Raw genomic sequence first — 19,593 nt, 5'->3', positions numbered from 1 at the left:
CTTTGGAGTTCAGTGATCTGTAAATCTGAGCATAGAAATTTTAACTTGCTAACCTGAGTAACAACTCGATATTCATCTGCCTATATAGTAGTTTAACTTGTAGGCTAAGTAACTTCTGGATGCTTGGAATTAATTGTATTTATGGCATGTTACAACATTGAATTGGTAACCAAAGCCCCAGGTTAAAGATAATGACAGAAGAGCCAGAGGGGATATCAGAAACTGGAGCATGGGAGGCTGTTTGACCTATCAAAACTTAAGTTGGGTCTTTGAAAAACCAGTAGTGCTTAGTCCCACATTCCTGCTTTTTATCCATAATCCTATTGTGACCAGGTGAGGACCGGTCGAATGGCTCCCCTCTTTTCCCCCTCGTTTGACTGCAACATTTTTCAAGTTAATCTAGGTTAACACTTCCCAATTCAGTGAATATGAAACTGATCATAAGACCCAGACATGTTTTTGAGTTTTATAACGGTTTTATTATATTTAAACTGATCTGGGTAAACTATAATATGCTTAGGCTTCACAAGTACGCACACCTACAGATTGGAGTAGGGGAGTATTGTTGGTCAAATTAGAGCCTGTAAGACACCAGTTTGCAGTTTATATTTTGCACTCTGGCTTCAGGATGAACTTGGTCTTGATTTAAAGATGTAGATGCTGGAGTTGATGGTTTTCTTGGAGGCACAGTTGAGTTATTAAAAATCTGTCTACTGCAGAATGGAGACAGTCAAATTAGTAGATGGGGACCAAACTTGTTTGGTGGTGGCAGGAACTCCATTTGAGCTAGTCCAGTTCTCAGAAATCCATCTATTTAAATTAGACAAAGCACTTGGGCTGGTTGTGTGATCTCTCTAACTGCCTGTAATTCAAACATAATTGTACATTCCAATTATATCTGGAGAACTACCTTAAAAATATCAGGTCTTCGTTCAAGCAATTAACCTTTGGTTTGCCTTCAGCTGTTGAATACTGTAGGTGGTCTTGATGGGCAAGGAGGAAGGTTGTTCACAAACCCCAGGGGGGTTGCCATTGGGGTTTCACAGACTTGCTTTGTCTCCATAGGGTTGGAATGTGGAATATATATAAATTAGTGTTGATCATCTTGATGTAGGTTGAAATTAGTCTGTTTCTCTCAATTTTTAAAAAAAGTCCAACTCCTATTTCCAACCGATTAAAGATCAATATTAATGTAAGCATGTCTTCATAACACTTTCAAATTATTTATTGAATCAACTTTCATCTTTTTCAAGTGTTCCAGATTCCAAAAACTCTGGAAAGAATTTGTCCGTATTTGACTTGCCTCTGGATATTGATCCACTCACCAGAGAATTTGCTTTTTTTTAATCAAAATTTCTTATGTTGAAAACTGACGAGTCACCTCGACATTCTCCGTTTCCAGAGAGAACAGTCCTAATGTTTCCTACCTCTCCTCAAACTTCCTCATCCCTGGTAACCCTGTCTAAGGCCTTTATGTTTTTCCTGAAATGTGGTGCCCAGAGTTGTCCATTATATTCCAGCTGAGACTTAACCAGTGATAAAGGTCTAGCATGATCTCAGTAACTTAGGTTTAAGTGAAAGATATAAAGTGCAAGTAAGTTTTTTTTTCTCCACTCTATTGGCTTGCTCTGCTACCTTTTTAAGGATTTGTGTATATGGACACCAAGATTTCTCTGATCATTTACACATCAGTTGCATGAATTGAGAATTTTTATTAAATGCAGTTGACATCTAGGACAAATTGCCCCCTGTAGAGCAGTAGATCTAATAAATTTTCCAAAGGGAGTTGGATAGGTACTTTAAGAAAAGTTGTGCAAAGTTATGGTGAAAAAGCAGAGGAATGGGACTTGCTGGAAAGCTCTAATAAAGATGGGCTAATTGCCCTCTCTTTGCTGTAGTGTCTGATTCTGAGATCAAAAATAGTTGTTTAAAAAAAAAAAGGGGGAGTCATTTACATCAGTTCCACCAATCTCTGGAGAAACAATTATGCTTAAATTGACCTGAGCATATGCTGCAACAGACAATCTGTGCCTCCTATACTGTGATTAAATCTTGTGGACTTAAAGGGACAGATGCATTTTTAGCATCAAATACACTGTACATTATCTGGTGTAATGCTCCTGCCCTTGTAAAAGTGAACAATTAAGCTGGAGATGATTGTGTATAAAATATTTAATGTTGGGAGCATCAGGACAAGATGTATCTACTGCTGGGCAGACCAGAATGAGCGGTCATAAATCTAAGATACAGTAGTAACCCAATAGGAAATAAGAGAATTTCTTACTCGAGTGATGAGAATGTGGAACTTGCCATTACAGGGAATGGTTGAGGTGAATAGCATCAATGCATTTAAGGGGATGCTAAATAATAAAGGGAGAAAAGAATGGAAGAATTTATTGATAGGGTGAGATGAATGTTGGGAGGAGGTTCATGTGGAGCATAAACACCAACATGGATCAATGTTTGAATCAATCCAACATTAACATGGTGGCTTTGCTAAACTGAGGGTTTTCACTTCCGATGGATTACAGCAGTTCTTGCATTCATTTCTCCAAGGCTCATTACACTTAAGTAGCTCATTTCCTTTTGAATGTTGTTTATCTTCACCTGGAAGCTAGAAAGCTCAGATTGAGTATTTATGTTACACTCATTTGGTACATAGGAGCAGGAACAGCTCAGTACTAAAGAGAAGGGACAGCCTTGGATTGTGCGCTCAAGTCTCTGAGGTGGGACTTGAACCCACAATCTCTGGAGTCTGAGGCAAGAATGCAACAGCTGGCACTTTGATCATAGCTGATCTGTACTCCACTCAATTTATCCACCTCTACACCATATTCCTTAATACCTTTACCCAACACACCTATTGACCTCAGTCTTCAAGGCTCCAATTCACCCCAATACTACAACATTTGGCAGGTGTTCAAAATTTCCATTACCCTTTGTGTGAAGTGCTTCCTGACATTGCCCCTCTACACCAGCTCTAATTTTAAAGCCATGCCTCTATGTTCTGGATTCCTACACCAGAAGAAATGGCTTCTCTCTATGCTACCAAATCATTCTATCATTTAAACAGCTTAATTAATTTTCCCCTTAATCTATTAAACTCAAGGGAATGAATGAGCATAGTTTATATGACCTAACTCCTTTGGCCCTCATATCATTCTGGCGAATCTGTTGCACCCCTTCCAATTTCAGCTCTTTGAAAGCCTCCAAATCGCAGTATTTATCCCTTTCAGTGGCACTACAGAAATTACGTCATGTTAGACCTGTTGTAAGCTAGAGATTGGAAGAACAGACCTTGGAGGGTTGTGAGGCTGTAGAAGATTACAAAGATAGGGAGATATGAGGCCATGGGGGGGGATCAAAACAAGGATGAGAATTTTATAATTGAGGCGTTGCCATACTGGAAGCCAATGTGGGTGAACAGGACTTGGTATGATTTAGGATAGAGGCATCAGAATTTCGATGAACCTATATCACTTCCCTGCATCTCGGGGGTTCCTTTCCCTTGGTTTTCACCTTAAACCATTAACTCTGGCAAAGGCCGCCCAACTATAAGGATTCTGGTCTCAACTGGGCCAGTCATATAAATACTGTTTGTGCAAGAGCAGGTTTGAGGCTGGAAATCCTGCAGTGAGTAATTTACTTCCTGACTCCCCAAAACCTGCCCACCAATTACAAGGTACAAGTCAGGAGTGTGATGGAATACTCGCCAGTTGCCAGGATCAGTGAAACTCCCAGCAATACTCAAAGCTCGACACTATTCAGGGCAAAGCAGCCCGTCCATCACTTTAAACATTCACTCCCTCTGCCAGAGGGGCACCATGGCAGCAGTGTGTACCACATACAAGATGGAGTGCAACAACTTGCCAAGGCTTCTTCGCCAGCACCTTCCAAATCTGCGATCTCTACCATATGGAAGAACAAGGGTAGCAGACACATGGGAATCCTCCGTTGTCACTGGGACAAAATTCTGGAACTCCATTGCCAGCAGTACTGTGGGTTTACCTACACAAGGACTCCTGCAGTTCAAGAAGGCAATTAGGTTTGGGTAATTGCTGCCTGTTGCCCACATCCTGAGAATTAATTTTAGAAAAGGATTTTTATTCTGCAATTCTTCCCTTTTAATTATCTGCATCTTTCAACTTTTGCGTGTTCTGGAGTTTTTCAGTCCCATGTCAGTGATGCAACTTTTCATGGGCATAATTATGCATCAGATGAGCACACTTCAATTCAGGTGAGAATGCGTAAACTGCACCCACATTTAGTACAGAATCTAATTAGTTCCTGATTCATTTTCGTTTGATGAGATTTCCTGTGATCATAGCAAACAAAAGACTTGCTTTGATAGCACCTTTCAGAACCTCAGGCTGTCACAAAGTTCTTTACAACCAATGAAATACCTTTGAAGTGTAGCTACTGTATACTGAAGGAAAAATTGGCTAAAGGATAGGAAGCAGAGAATAGTGGTGAACGTTACTTTCAGATTCGAGGGAGGTATGCTGTGGTGTTCCCCAGGGATCAGAATATAGATTATTGCTCTTTGATATGTATTGATAACTTGGACAGGGTATACAGGATATAATTTCTTGGTTTTAGATGGCAGGAATCTTAGAAATGTAGTAAAAAATTAGGATAGTAACAGACTTCAGGAAGATGTAGACTGCTGAAATGGACAGACACATGGCAGATGAATGTATAGCAGTGTGAAGTGATACATTTTGGTAGGAAGAATTAGAAAAGCCAATATAAACTAAATGGTACAATTTTAAAAGGAGTGCAGGAACAGAGACCTGGGGTTGCATGTATGCAAATCTTTGAAGATGGCAGGAGAGGTTGAGAAGGCTTTATAAATAGAGGCATAGGGCTGGATTTTCATGTAGTCGGGAAGACTCTGCAGGCCTTTAAAAATGGCAGGCTGGACCCAGATGTGAAAATTCCACCCTCATATCCAACAGATCAAATTTTTGCAGGTAGTGGAAAGGGGGGCATGATGTGATTCACACAGGAGGGAAACTTAAACTCAGCAGGGACATTTGAACACTGTGCTGAATTCAAGCAGACCCTATTTAGGCTGTCGCATAGACCTTAACTCACAATGTGGGAGTCACGAATTGATGGAATAGGTTGGAGAAGGTCTGTATAACTGTCATGATCTGAAGTTTCTTAAACCCCCTTTAAGCTTTAAAAAAACAGGCTGCAGCTGTCACTGCGAGTTTTAAAAAATTACCAGACTGCTTTAATTGACAGACAATCTGTTGCAGTTTAGGAAAGAAAACACTGGCATCAGTTCATGCAGTTTCAATAAAGTTCTTTGTTAACATTTTCCCAAGGCTATCATGTCATTATGAATGCTTGGTTGAGTTTCAAAAGCTATAATTATCTCAGAAGAAAGTTCTGAGTTCAAACAGGCTATTAAAGAATTAGCTGTCTTTGATGTCGAGTCTTAATAGAAGCTTGAGGAGGTCTTGTGGTGTAGTGGTAGGGTCCGTATCTCTGAACCAGAAGCTCTGGTTTCGAATCTCATTTTATGACTTGATGTCCATAACATGGCCAAACAGGTTGATTATCAACCTGCAGATCCTTCCAATATGCTGATGACAGGCAGTAAAAGCGGAAGAGTCTCCTGGTCAGCCAGAACCACTTGGCAGCTGCAGCGCAACAGCCTCCCCATGTTAAAAGACTCCAAGTGCAGGTTCTTGCCATGTGCTATACTTTATGACAAGTATTCTCTTTGCTTCGAGGGACAACAAAAGAGAGAATAGAAGTTTGTTTGCGCTTATAAGAGATCAACCACTTGAGGTTTAAAATTTTTGAATGGGTTTCTGGAATGAGATTTTTTCAGTGTCAGAGTGAGAGCTGTATTAGAACATTACAAGATTTTTTTTCATCTCCCCATGGCTCCTGATGTGGATACTCGGTGAGTTGGCATGAGTGTATGAGGGGCCATGAGTGGGGGGAGGGGGTGCAGGAGGAGGGGAGGGGAATGAGTTGGCATGGAGGGAATGAGAGGCCATGGTGGCATGAGTTGGCCTGGAGGAAATGAGGGACTGGGTGGAAGGGTGAGGGCTAGAGGGCCTAACAGCTTCTGAAACAACTGGGACAAAGTCCAAGAAAACTTCTAACTAGCCCACCTCAGCACTCGCCCAATGCTCTGCTTCCCCGAGTGCACCCCACCCCCAGAGTGAAAAATCGGGCGTTTCGGGGTACTTACCCCAGGCAGATCTTTTGAGTAGAGAAGCTTCCCAACTCAAGCAACCTGTTTTGGTTAAGGGGAAATTTAATAGAGGTGTTTAAGATCATGATAGGATAAGGGGAACCTGTTTCCAGTGGCAGAAAGTTCAGTAACCAGAGGACATGGATTTAAGGTGATTGGTAAAAGAACCCGAGACAACATGAGGAAACAACTTTTATGCAACTCCTTGTTATGATCTGGGATACCACCTGGTGAAAGGGTGGTGGAAGCAGATTCAATAGGTACTTTCAAAAATATTTGAAGAAACTTTGCAGGGCTATGGGGAAAGATTAGGGGAGTGGAACTAATTGGATAGCTCTTTCAAAGTGCCAGCACTGACATGATGGGCCGAATGACCTCCTTCAGTGCTCGATCATTCTATGATTCTATCATGAGAGCCAATTTGTGCACAGTAAGGCCTCCACAAAAAACAATGTAGTAAACTGTCAGACCACTTTTTTAGTGATGTCGGTTGAGGGGTGAACACCATACCATGTTCGACTGTAAAATCCAAACATAAAGCAGCAGAAATGTTCGATGATGGTGTCTCGACTGTAGAATTGATGCTTGCTGTCTATTTTTTTTTTACCTTAATCTCCGTTGGCAGCAGGAAGCCAGAAATAATTGACAACCTTCCTGCCTCTACCAGGAGACGATATTTCCTTGTACTTGGCAGGTGTGAGATCGCTGAAATAAGCCTGGGTCCGGGCCTCTTTGGTTGTACAGCTGGGTGATGCCATGCAATACGTCAACCTGCCAAAAGAAACCTCTTTAAAACCTTAGGGAAACTGCGTCCCTCTGTAAGAGACATAAAACATCTGGTGGAAAGGAGCTCACAATAAAAACGTGAGCATTGACTTAAAGCTCAGTTAATAGGTCCAGAGGTTCAGATCTCCTGGAGTTCCACCCACCATTGACATCCAACACCAGAGTTGCTGATGTTTGGGGGAGGCACCCTAATTATCATTGGCAGGTGCAGCCACCACAATATGTGTGCCAAGAGTGAGGGATGTGTTTGGAAGGTGGGGGGGGGGGCAACAAAAGGACAGAAGGAGGCCATTCAGCCCTTTGAGACTTTTTTCCGCCGTTCACTCAGATCATTGGTGATCGATCCCAAAATTCCCATAAACCCGCCTGACCTTGGAGGGACTTTTGGACAATGTTGAAGTCGATGCATCAATGGGAGGGGCAGCTAACAGCGACTTGGGCAAAGGGCAGGTTGTGAATCTCGAAGCTCTGAATCAATTGGAGAGTGAGCACGGTGGAGGCTAAAAAACCAACAAGGGAAATGCTTGAGACATCAAATCTCAGAGGTGAAGAAAGGCACAGACAACAGTTTGTTGGACACTTGCATCAGTAAAGAGGCAGTAACACATAGGTAAAGTGCCAAACGGGCTTTGAAGTTAGCGACAGACGAGCAGAATCCATGGCCTCGTCCTGTTCACCATTTATGCCTGATCATGGGCGCCAATTACAAAAGGGAAAAAGAGGACTGGCTTATTATGTCCATGTTCAAACGTCTGAAGCCTACCTTTCAGGGGGTATCATGTGCTGCAGGTCATCAGCTTCAGTAAAATGCGCTGCCTCTCCTTCCTGAAATAGACCACAGAGAGAGCTTACGTGTATAACATTGCTCCATGTCATCGAAACTAGGAGCAGGATTAGGCCATTCAGCCCTTCGAGCCTGCTCCGCCATTCAATATGATCATGGCTGATTCTCTATCTCAACACCATATTCCCTCTTTCCCTGCTCCTTGATGCCCCTAATATCCAAAAATTTATCAATTTCTTTCTTGAATATACTCAGTGATCCGGCCTCCACAGCCTTCTGTGGCAGAGAATTCCACAGGTTGACCACCCTCTGAGTGAAGAAATTTTTCCGTATCTCAGTCCTAAATGTCCTGCCCCATATCCTGAGACTGTGGCCCCTGGTTCTAGACTCCCCAACCAAGGGAAACATCCTCCCTTCATCCAGTCTGTCTAGCCCTGTTAGAATTTTATTTGTTTAAATCGGATCCCCTCTCATTCTTCTAGACTCTAGTGAATAAAGGCCCAGTCGAACCAATCTCTCATACGACAATCCTGCCATGTATCAGCCTAGTGAATCTTCGCTGTGCTCCCTCTATGGCAAGTATATCCTTTCTTAGGTAGGGAGACCAAAACTGCACGCAATATTCCAGGTGTGGTATCACCAAGCCCTGTATAGCTGCAGTAAGACTTTCATGCTTTTGAACTCAAATCCTCTTGCAATGAAGGCCAACATACCATTTGCCTTCCTAATTGCTTACTGCACCTGCCTATTTACTTTCATTAACTGGTGTACAAGGACTCCCAGATCCACATTTCCCAATATATCACCATTTAAATAATACTCTGCCTTTCTGTTTTTCACACCGAAGCGTATAACTTCACATTTATCCACGTTATACTGCATCTGCCATGTGTTTGTCCACACATAACTTGTCTAAATCACCCTGAAGCTTCCTTGCATCCTCCTCACAACTCACAACACCGCCCAGTTTTGTGTCATCAGCAAACTTGGAAATATTGCATTTGGTCCCCTTATCCAAGTCATTTATATACATCGTGAATAGTTGGGGCCCAAGCACTGATCCCTGCGGTACACCACTAGTCACTGCCTGCCACCCAAAAAAGACCCATTCATTCCCACACTTTATACTGGGCTGTCAACCAATTCTCAATCTCAATCCATCCCAGTATATTACCCCCAATCCCATGGGCTTTAATTTTGCCCACTAGCCTCTTATGTGGGATCTTATCAAAAGCCATCTTGAAATCCAAATACATCACATCCACTGGTTCTCCCTTATCTATTCTGCTAGTTACGTTCTCAAAAAACTCCACTAGATTAGTTAAGCATGATTTCCCTTTCATAAACCCATGTTGACTTTGTCTAATCCCAATAATGTTCTCCGTATTCTGTTACCACGTTATAATAGACTCTAGCATTTTCCCCACTACTAATGTTAGGCTAACTGGTCTGTAATTCTCTGTTTTTCTCTCTCCCTTTTTTAAATAGTGGGGTTACATTTGCCACCCTCCAATCTAGCGCAACTGCTCCAGAGCCTAGAATTTTCGAATATGACCACCAATGCATCCAATATTTCCAGGGCCACTTCCTTTAGTACTCTGGGATGTAGATTATCAGGCTTTGGGGATTTTTCAGCCTTTAACCCCATTAATTTCTCCAGCACCATTTTTTTTACCAATACTGATTTTCTTCAATTTCTCCCTCTCACTAGACCCTTGGTTCCCTAACGTTTCTGGGAAATTATTTGTGTCCTCTTTTGTGAAGACAACCAAATTGTTCAATTTTTCTGCCATTTCATTGTTCCCCATTATAATTTCCCCCATTTCTGACTGTAAAGGACCTATGTTTGTCTTCACTAATCTTTTTCTCTTCACATATTTATAGAAGCTTTTACAGTCAGTTTTTATGTTGCTTGCAAGTTTACTCTCAACTTTTCCCCTTCTTGATCAATCTTTTTGTCCACTTTTGCTGAATTCTAAACTGCTCCCAATCCTCAGGCTTGCTGCTTTTTCTGGCAATTTTATACGTGTCCTCTTTGGATCTAATACTATCCCTAATTTCTTTTGTAACCCATGATTGAGCCACCTTTCCTGTTTTATTTTATTTTATTTTTTTACTGACTCTTAAACAAACACACACACAATATATTTGAATTGACAAGCACGAGTATGAAAAAGTGGGAAAGGAGGGCACCAAGAGATCCACCTGAGAGAGTAGACATGGCCTCAATTCAACATCCAAAAGGCGGCACTTCCAACCGTGCACTGCTCCCTCAGTACTGACCCTCCCAACAATGCAGTGCTCCCTCAGTACTGACCCTCCCAACAATGCAGCGCTCCCTCAGTACTGACCCTCCCAACAATGCAGTGCTCCCTCAGTACTGACCCTCCCAACAATGCAGCTCTCTCAGTACTGACCCTCCCTACAGTGCAGCGCTCCCTCAGCACTGACTCTCCCAACAATGCAGCGCTCCCTCAGTACTGACCCTCCCAACAGTCCAGTGCTCCCTTAGTACTGACTCTCCCAATAGTGTAGCACTCCCTCAGTACTGACCCTCCCAACAATGCAGCACTCCCTCAGTACTGACCCTGAACAGTGTAGCACTCCCTCAGTACTGACCCTCCCAACAATGCAGCGCTCCCTCAGCACTGACTCTCCCAACAGTCCAGTGCTCCCTCAGTACTGACCCTGAACAGTGCAGCGCTCCCTCAGTACTGACCCTGAACAATGCAGTTCTCCCTCAGTACTGACCCTCCCAACAGTCCAGTGCTCCCTTAGTACTGACTCTCCCAACAGTGCAGCACTCCCTCAGTACTGACCCTGAACAGTGCAGCGCTCCCTCAGTACTGACCCTGAACAATGCAGTGCTCCCTCAGTACTGACCCTCCCAACAATGCAGCGCTCCCTCAGCACTGACTCTCTCAACAGTGCAGTGCTCCCTCAGTACTGACCCTCCCAACAATGCAGCGCTCCCTCAGCACTGACTCTCTCAACAATGCAGTGCTCCCTCAGTACTGACCCTCCCAACAGTCCAGTGCTCCCTTAGTACTGACTCTCCCAACAGTGCAGTGCTCCCTCAGCACTGACTCTCCCAACAGTGCAGCACTCCCTCAGTACTGTCCCTCAACAGAGCAGCACTCCCTCAGTACTGTCCCTCAACAGTGCAGCACTCCCTCAGTACTGTCCCTCAACAGTGCAGCACTCCCTCGGTACTGTCCCTCAACAATGCAGCGCTCCCTCAGTACTGACCCTCCCAACAATGCAGCGCTCCCTCAGCACTGACTCTCCCAACAGTGCAGTGCTCCCTCAGCACTGACTCTCCCAACAGTGCAGTGCTCCCTCAGTACTGACCCTGAACAATGCAGCACTCCCTTAGTGCTCACTCTCCCAACAGTGCAGCTCCCTCAGTACTGACCCTCCCAACAGTGCAGCGCTCCCTCAGTACTGACCCTCCCTACAGTGCAGCTCTCTCAGTACTGACCCTCCCTACAGTGCAGCGCTCCCTCAGTACTGACCCTCCCTACAGTGCAGCACTCTCAGTACTGACCCTCCCTACAGTGCAGCGCTCCCTCAGTACTGACCCTCCCAACAGTGCAGCTCTCTCAGTACTGACCCTCCCTACAGTGCAGTGCTCCCTCAGTACTGACCCTCCCAACAGTGCAGCGCTCCCTCAGTACTGTCCCTCGACAGTGCAGCACTCCCTCAGTACTGTCCCTCAACAGTACAGTGCTCCCTCAGTACTGACTCTCCCAACAGTGCAGCGCTCCCTCAGTACTGTCCCTCAACAGTGCAGCACTCCCTCAGTACTGACCCTCAACAGTGCAGTGCTCCCTCAGTACTGACCCACCCAACAGTGCAGCGCTCCCTTGGTACTGACTCTCCCAATAGTGCAGGGCTCCCTCAGTACTGACCCTGAACAGTGCAGCGCTCCCTCAGTACTAACCCTCGAACAGTGCAGCGCTCCCTCAGTACTAACCCTCGAACAGTGTAGCGGTCCCTCAGTACAGAACTTCTAATAGTGCAGCACTCCCTCAGGACTGACCCTCTTATAGTGCAGTGCTCCCTCAGCACTGGCACCACGACAGTTCTGCGTTCCCTTAGTACTGGGCCTCTCACAGTGCAGCGCTCCCTCAGTACTGACTCTCCCAATAGTGCATTGCTCCCTCAGTACTGTCCATCAACAGTGCAGCGCTCCCTCAGTACTGTCCCTCAACAATGCAGCGCTCCCTCAGTACTGACCCTCCCAACAATGCAGCGCTCCCTCAGCACTGACTCTCTCAACAGTGCAGCGCTCCCTCAGCACTGACCCTCCCAACAATGCAGTGCTCCCTCAGCACTGACTCTCTCAACAGTGCAGTGCTCCCTCAGCACTGACTCTCCCAACAGTGCAGTGCTCCCTCAGTACTGACCCTGAACAATGCAGCACTCCCTTAGTGCTCACTCTCCCAACAGTGCAGCTCTCTCAGTACTGACCCTCCCTACAGTGCAGCACTCTCAGTACTGATCCTCCCTACAGTGCAGCGCTCCCTCAGTACTGACCCTCCCAACAATGCAGCGCTCCCTCAGCACTGACTCTCTCAACAATGCAGTGCTCCCTCAGTACTGACCCTCCCAACAGTCCAGTGCTCCCTTAGTACTGACTCTCCCAACAGTGCAGTGCTCCCTCAGCACTGACTCTCCCAACAGTGCAGCACTCCCTCAGTACTGTCCCTCAACAGAGCAGCACTCCCTCAGTACTGTCCCTCAACAGTGCAGCACTCCCTCAGTACTGTCCCTCAACAGTGCAGCACTCCCTCGGTACTGTCCCTCAACAATGCAGCGCTCCCTCAGTACTGACCCTCCCAACAATGCAGCGCTCCCTCAGCACTGACTCTCCCAACAGTGCAGTGCTCCCTCAGCACTGACTCTCCCAACAGTGCAGTGCTCCCTCAGTACTGACCCTGAACAATGCAGCACTCCCTTAGTGCTCACTCTCCCAACAGTGCAGCTCCCTCAGTACTGACCCTCCCTACAGTGCAGCTCTCTCAGTACTGACCCTCCCAACAGTGCAGCGCTCCCTCAGTACTGACCCTCCCTACAGTGCAGCTCTCTCAGTACTGACCCTCCCTACAGTGCAGCGCTCCCTCAGTACTGACCCTCCCTACAGTGCAGCACTCTCAGTACTGACCCTCCCTACAGTGCAGCGCTCCCTCAGTACTGACCCTCCCAACAGTGCAGCTCTCTCAGTACTGACCCTCCCTACAGTGCAGTGCTCCCTCAGTACTGACCCTCCCAACAGTGCAGCGCTCCCTCAGTACTGTCCCTCGACAGTGCAGCACTCCCTCAGTACTGTCCCTCAACAGTACAGTGCTCCCTCAGTACTGACTCTCCCAACAGTGCAGCGCTCCCTCAGTACTGTCCCTCAACAGTGCAGCACTCCCTCAGTACTGACCCTCAACAGTGCAGTGCTCCCTCAGTACTGACCCACCCAACAGTGCAGCGCTCCCTTGGTACTGACTCTCCCAATAGTGCAGGGCTCCCTCAGTACTGACCCTGAACAGTGCAGCGCTCCCTCAGTACTAACCCTCGAACAGTGCAGCGCTCCCTCAGTACTAACCCTCGAACAGTGTAGCGGTCCCTCAGTACAGAACTTCTAATAGTGCAGCACTCCCTCAGGACTGACCCTCTTATAGTGCAGTGCTCCCTCAGCACTGGCACCACGACAGTTCTGCGTTCCCTTAGTACTGGGCCTCTCACAGTGCAGCGCTCCCTCAGTACTGACTCTCCCAATAGTGCATTGCTCCCTCAGTACTGTCCATCAACAGTGCAGCGCTCCCTCAGTACTGTCCCTCAACAATGCAGTGCTCCCTCAGCACTGACTCTCTCAACAGTGCAGTGCTCCCTCAGCACTGACTCTCCCAACAGTGCAGTGCTCCCTCAGTACTGACCCTGAACAATGCAGCACTCCCTTAGTGCTCACTCTCCCAACAGTGCAGCTCTCTCAGTACTGACCCTCCCTACAGTGCAGCACTCTCAGTACTGATCCTCCCTACAGTGCAGCGCTCCCTCAGTACTGACCCTCCCTACAGTGCAGCACTCCCTTAGTGCTCACTCTCCCAACAGTGCAGCTCCCTCAGTACTGACCCTCCCAACAGTGCAGCGATCCCTCAGTACTGACCCTCCCTACAGTGCAGCTCTCTCAGTACTGACCCTCCCAACAGTGCAGCGATCCCTCAGTACTGACCCTCCCTACAGTGCAGCTCTCTCAGTACTGACCCTCCCTACAGTGCAGCTCTCTCAGCACTGACCCTCCCTACAGTGCAGCACTCTCAGTACTGACCCTCCCTACAGTGCAGCGCTCCCTCAGTACTGACCCTCCCAACAGTGCAGCTCTCAGTACTGACCCTCCCTACAGTGCAGTGCTCCCTCAGTACTGACCCTCCCAACAGTGCAGCGCTCCCTCAGTACTGTCCCTCAACAGTGCAGCACTCCCTCAGTACTGTCCCTCAACAGTGCAGCACTCCCTCAGTACTGACCCTCAACAGTGCAGCGCTCCCTCAGTACTGACCCACCCAACAGTGCAGCGCTCCCTTGGTACTGACTCTCCCAATAGTGCAGGGCTCCCTCAGTACTGACCCTGAACAGTGCAGCGCTCCCTCAGTACTAACCCTCGAACAGTGCAGCGCTCCCTCAGTACTAACCCTCGAACAGTGCAGCGCTCCCTCAGTACTAACCCTCGGACAGTGTAGCGGTCCCTCAGTACAGAACTTCTAATAGTGCAGCACTCCCTCAGGACTGACCCTCTTATAGTGCAGTGCTCCCTCAGCACTGGCACCACGACAGTTCTGCGTTCCCTCAGTACTGGGCCTCTCACAGTGCAGCACTCCCTCAGTACTGACTCTCCCAATAGTGCATTGCTCGCTCAGTACTGACTCTCCCAATAGTGCATTGCTCCCTCAGTACTGTCCATCAACAGTGCAGCGCTCCCTCAGTACTGACTCTCCCAACAGTGCAGCACTCCCTCAGTACTGACTCTCCCAATAGTGCATTGCTCCCTCAGTACTGGCCCTGAACAGTGCAGCACTCCCTCAGCACTGACCCTCCCAACAGTGCAGCGTCCCCTAGTATGACTCTCCCAATAGTGCAGAGCTCCCTCAGTACTGACCCTGAACAGTGCAGCACTCCCTCAGCACTGACCCTCCCAACAGTGCAGCGTCCCCTAGTATGACTCTCCCAATAGTGCATTGCTCCCTCAGTACTGACCCTGAACAGTGCAGCACTCCCTCAGCACTGACCCTCCCAACAATGCAGCGTCCCCTAGTATGACTCTCCCAATAGTGCAGAGCTCCCTCAGTACTGACCCTGAACAGTGCAGCGCTCCCTCAGTACTGACCCTCCCAACAGTGCAGCGCTCCCTCAGTACTGACCCTGAACAGTGCAGCACTCCCTCAGTACTGACCCTGAACAGTGCAGCACTCCCTCAGTACTGACCCTGAACAGTGCAGCACTCCCTCAGTACTGATCCTGAACAGTGCAGCGCTCCCTCAGTACTAACCCTCGAACAGTGCAGCGCTCCCTCAGTACTAACCCTCGGACAGTGTAGCGCTCCCTCAGTACAGAACTTCTAATAGTGCAGCACTCCCTCAGGACTGACCCTCTTATAGTGCAGTGCTCCCTCAGCACTGGCACCACGACAGTGCAGCACTCCCTTACCACTGACCCTCTGACAGTGCAGCGCTCCCTTAGCACTGACTCTCCCACAGTGCAGAGCATCCTCAGTACTGACACCTTCCAACATTGTAGCGCTCCCTCAATACTGGCCTCTGACAGTGCAGGGCTCCCTCAGTACTGACCCTCTGACAGTGTGGCTCTCCCTCAGTATTGCCTTTCCAACAGTGCTAGGCTCCCTTAGTATGCCCCTCTGACAGTGCAGGACTTCCTCAGTACTGACCCTCCGACAGTGCAGGGCTCCCTCAGTACTCACCCTCTGACAGTGCAGGGCTCCCTCAGTACTCACCCTCCAGTACAGTGCTCCCTCAGTACTGACCCTACAACAGTGCAGCCACAATACCTTTGGTGACAATCAGTGTGTTTTCACGTTAAATATATGTTTGCACCAAGTTTAAGAAATAATTTGGTTGATTGGAAATATTGACTGTGACTTCGATTTGTGATAGGGTAGTGGATGTTAATTCCAAAGATGTGCGCATGAGGAAGGTGTGTTCAGGCAGAGGATCACGTTACCTGGCACTGTTTGCTCATTAGATTCTCAAGACGCTTAACAAGACACAACGGAGTCATGAATCCAATTAATATAATGGACCAATGATATCAGTGCCCTCCATGTGACTCTCCACCTTCCTCATCCCTTCAGCAACATGTGGAGATGTGGGATTATCGCAACACATATCCCCAGTGGAGAAACTGAGTTTGTTCTCCTTAGAGCAGAGAAGCCTAGGCGGAGATATGATAGGTGTGTTTAAAACCATGAAGAGCTCAGATAGAACAAATAGAGGGAAACTATTTCCACCGGCATAAGGGTCGATAACATGAGGGCACTGGCTTAAGGTGATTGGCAAAAGAACCAAAGGCTACATTGGGAAAAACCTTTTACTTAGCAATTGTTTTGGAGTTGGAAGCACTGCCTGATAGGGTGGCAGATACAGATTCAATAGTAACCTTCAAAATGAGAAACAAATCATAGGCCAGGATTTTGTATGACAAAGAGACAGAGAGTAATGATCTAAGTTTGCTGACATTATAAAGTTAGGTGGGAATGTACGCTGTGAAGAGACATAGACAGCTTAAGTGAGTGGGCAGCAAGGTGGAAGATGGAGTACGACGTGAGGAAGTGTGAAGTTCGCTTTGGTCGTAAGAATAGAAAAGAAGAATATTTTTTAAAAGGGGTGAAACTTTAAAATGTTGATATTCAGAGACTTGGTTGTACTTGTACAAGGACCTTAGAAAGTTAGCATACAGGTACAGCACACAATTAGGAAGGCAAATGGCATGTTGGCCTTTATTGCAAGGGGATTTGAGTACCAGAATAAAGAAGGCTTGCTAAAATTGTACAGGGCTTTGGTGAGACCACACCTGGTTGGATATACTTGCATTGAAGATGGTACACTGAAGTTTCACATAGTCAGTTCTTGGGATTAGAGGGTTGTCCTGTGATGAGAGGCTGAGTGAATTGGGTCCATATTCTCTGGGGTTTAGAAGAATGAGAGGTGATCTCATTGAAACATAGAAGATTCTGAAGGGGCTTGACAGGGTAGACACGGCGAGGTTGTCTTCCTGGCTAGGGAATCTAGAACACAGGGGCACAGTCTCAGGGTAAGGAGCCGATCATTAAGACTTGAGATAAGGAGAAATGTCTTCACTCAGAGGGGTATGAATCTTTGGAATTGTCTACCCCATCATGGAGTATATTCAAGGCTGGGATAAGTAGATTTTTGATTTCTCAGGGAATCCAGGATATGCAATGCGGGTGGGAAAATGGAATTGAGGCAGGATATCAGTCATGCATATTGAAGGCAGAGCAGGCTCAGGGGGGCGGGGCTGATGGTCTTATCCCTGCTCCTATTTCTTATGTTGTTACAAACTGGATTGATATTTGAAAGAGCCAGTACAGACTCGATGGGCCGATTGATCCCCTTCGGTGTTGTCCCATTCTGTGATTCTGTGAACGCAGACCCACATCCGACCGGGCCACAGATTCCTTTTTGCGTAGAGAGCCAAAAAAACATCGTTTTGATGCACAAATATTAAAATATTTAATATTCCACTTACCACAAAACTCTTTGGGCTCCCGTCATTCGTTTTTGCGACACTGACCCGCTGGTCACATTCTGTCCTGCACAGGAAGTACGTCTGGAATTTGGCTTGACACTGGGGATAGGAAAAACCAATTGTATTTTTATCATTCATTCCTGGGATGTTGGCGTCATGGGCAAAGCTGGCATTTATTGCCCATCCCTAGTTGCCTTGAGAAAGAGGCAGTGGATTGCATTCTTGAATCACTGGTAGCGGTTTGGTTTTTTTATTCTTTCACGAGGTGTGAATGTCACTGTCAAGGCCAGCACTTGTTGCCCATCTCTAACTGCCCTTGAGAAGGCGGTGGTGAGCCACCTTCTTGAATGCTCATACAACTTGATGCAACTGATTGCCTTGTCAGAGCACTTCAGAGGGCAGTTCAGTGTTAACCATGTTTGGTGTGGGTCTGGACCAGGTAAGGACAGTAGGTTTTCTTCCCTGAAGGATATTAATGAACCATTAGGGTTACGACAACCCGCTAGCTTCATGATCACTTTTACTGAGACCAGATTTTTATTTCCAGAAGGGAAAGGAGGGAGGGATAGAGAGAGATAGAGGGAGAGATGGTGAAGGACTTGGATGGGTCTTTCAGAGAGGAATGATGGGCCGAATGGCCTCCTTCTGAGCGGTATCATTCTGTGACTGTATGGAACAGGATACATTGAAGCAGACTGTTTCCAAAAGGAGTCAAGAATGAGGGGGCCATAAAGCTTATAGGAGGAGATTTAGAACAGAGGTCAGGAGAAACACCTTCAGGTAGGTGAGCATGTGGGATTCCCTTCCAGCATTAGTGTTTGAGGCGGAAACTATCATCAGTTTTCAGGATTAGATCGGAGAGCTGGATGAAGAAAAAGGAGTTGGAGGGTATTGGAAACAGAGTGGGTAAATGTGATTAGAACTATTTGCTCATGTGCAGGGTAAAACTTACAGCTTTATTCTTTCTTTTTGCCTTCTCTTCATCTTGACTTCTCAGGATGTCACTCAGCAAATCATGCTTCTGACGCCACAGCTCGCACTCTTTGCTCTTCTCTTCCCTCTCATGCTCCGCCAGCCTCCTGTATCTTTCTGTTTCATACTGTAGGCGAGAGGCTTCATCAGAGGCCTCTTCAGCTGCAACAGCTGCCTGTCTCAGAATAGCTTCTCTGCCGGGACAATGACAGTTCACAGATGTTAAAGAGAGAAAGGAACAGCTTGGATTTATACAGCACCTTTCACAACCTCAGGACATCGCAACTCGCTTCCCACTCAGTGGCAGGACATACCTGGGCAATTTTCCACATAGCCAGGTAGGTGCCAACATTGTAGCTGTACTGGAACAGCTTGGCTAGGAGCACAGCAATTTCTGGAGCACAAGTCTTCCGTACTATAGCCAGAATATTGTCAGGGCCCATTGCCTTTGCTGTATCCAGTGCCTTCAGCTGTTTCTTGATATCACGTGGAGTGAATTGAATTGGCTGAAGACTGGCATCTGTGATGCTGGGGACCTCCAGAGGAGGCCGAGATGGATCATCCACTCGGCACTTCTGGCTGAAGATTGTAGACTTTTCTTTTTCAGCCTTATCTTTTGCACTGATGTGCTGGGCTCCCCCATCATTGAGGTTGGGGATATTTGTGGAGCCTCTTCCTCCAGTTGTTTGCTAGGATTGGTTGTTACATAAATAGGAGAAAACATAAAAACCCACACCTGCCTTTGAGCTTAGAAACTTCTTCGAGCAGTTCCTTCCTTCTGAGTATCTCTTTGTCCCTCTCAAATTCCAAATTCCTGATTTCTTCCAACTTCAACTGGTTTTCCCTTGTACTCTGATCCAACATTGATTTGTTTTCCAAGTAACTTCTCTCCGTCAGTGTTAATTGATGCTGTACATGTGTTAGCTATGGATCAAATATAGTTCCACTTAGTCCAAAAGAAATTAAGCAAAACTGGTTAGCAACCTCACAGTGCTATGGGGTTCAGGACCCTGATATGAATGAATTTGCTGTTAGGCTCGAAAGGGAGAAATGAGGAACCCGCTTA

General features: G+C 46.7%; 1 long non-coding RNA gene across 1 annotated transcript; it reads right to left on the bottom strand.

Moving 5' to 3' along the window:
* Window positions 1-7,779: 7,779 nt before the first annotated feature.
* LOC144684245 (uncharacterized) lies at window positions 7,780-18,653 on the bottom strand. Its single transcript, XR_013577463.1, has 3 exons — window positions 18,508-18,653; window positions 17,556-17,654; window positions 7,780-7,828 (listed from the first exon to the last, which is right to left on the bottom strand). It is a non-coding gene; the product is annotated as an uncharacterized LOC144684245 (long non-coding RNA).
* Window positions 18,654-19,593: the final 940 nt, after the last annotated feature.

Source organism: Cetorhinus maximus, chromosome 9 (genome assembly GCF_964194155.1).
Source record: "Cetorhinus maximus chromosome 9, sCetMax3.hap1.1, whole genome shotgun sequence".
NCBI classification, from domain to species: domain Eukaryota; kingdom Metazoa; phylum Chordata; class Chondrichthyes; order Lamniformes; family Cetorhinidae; genus Cetorhinus; species Cetorhinus maximus.
Note: the sequence above shows the minus strand (reverse complement) of the source record. Positions and strands in the feature narration are given on the sequence as shown.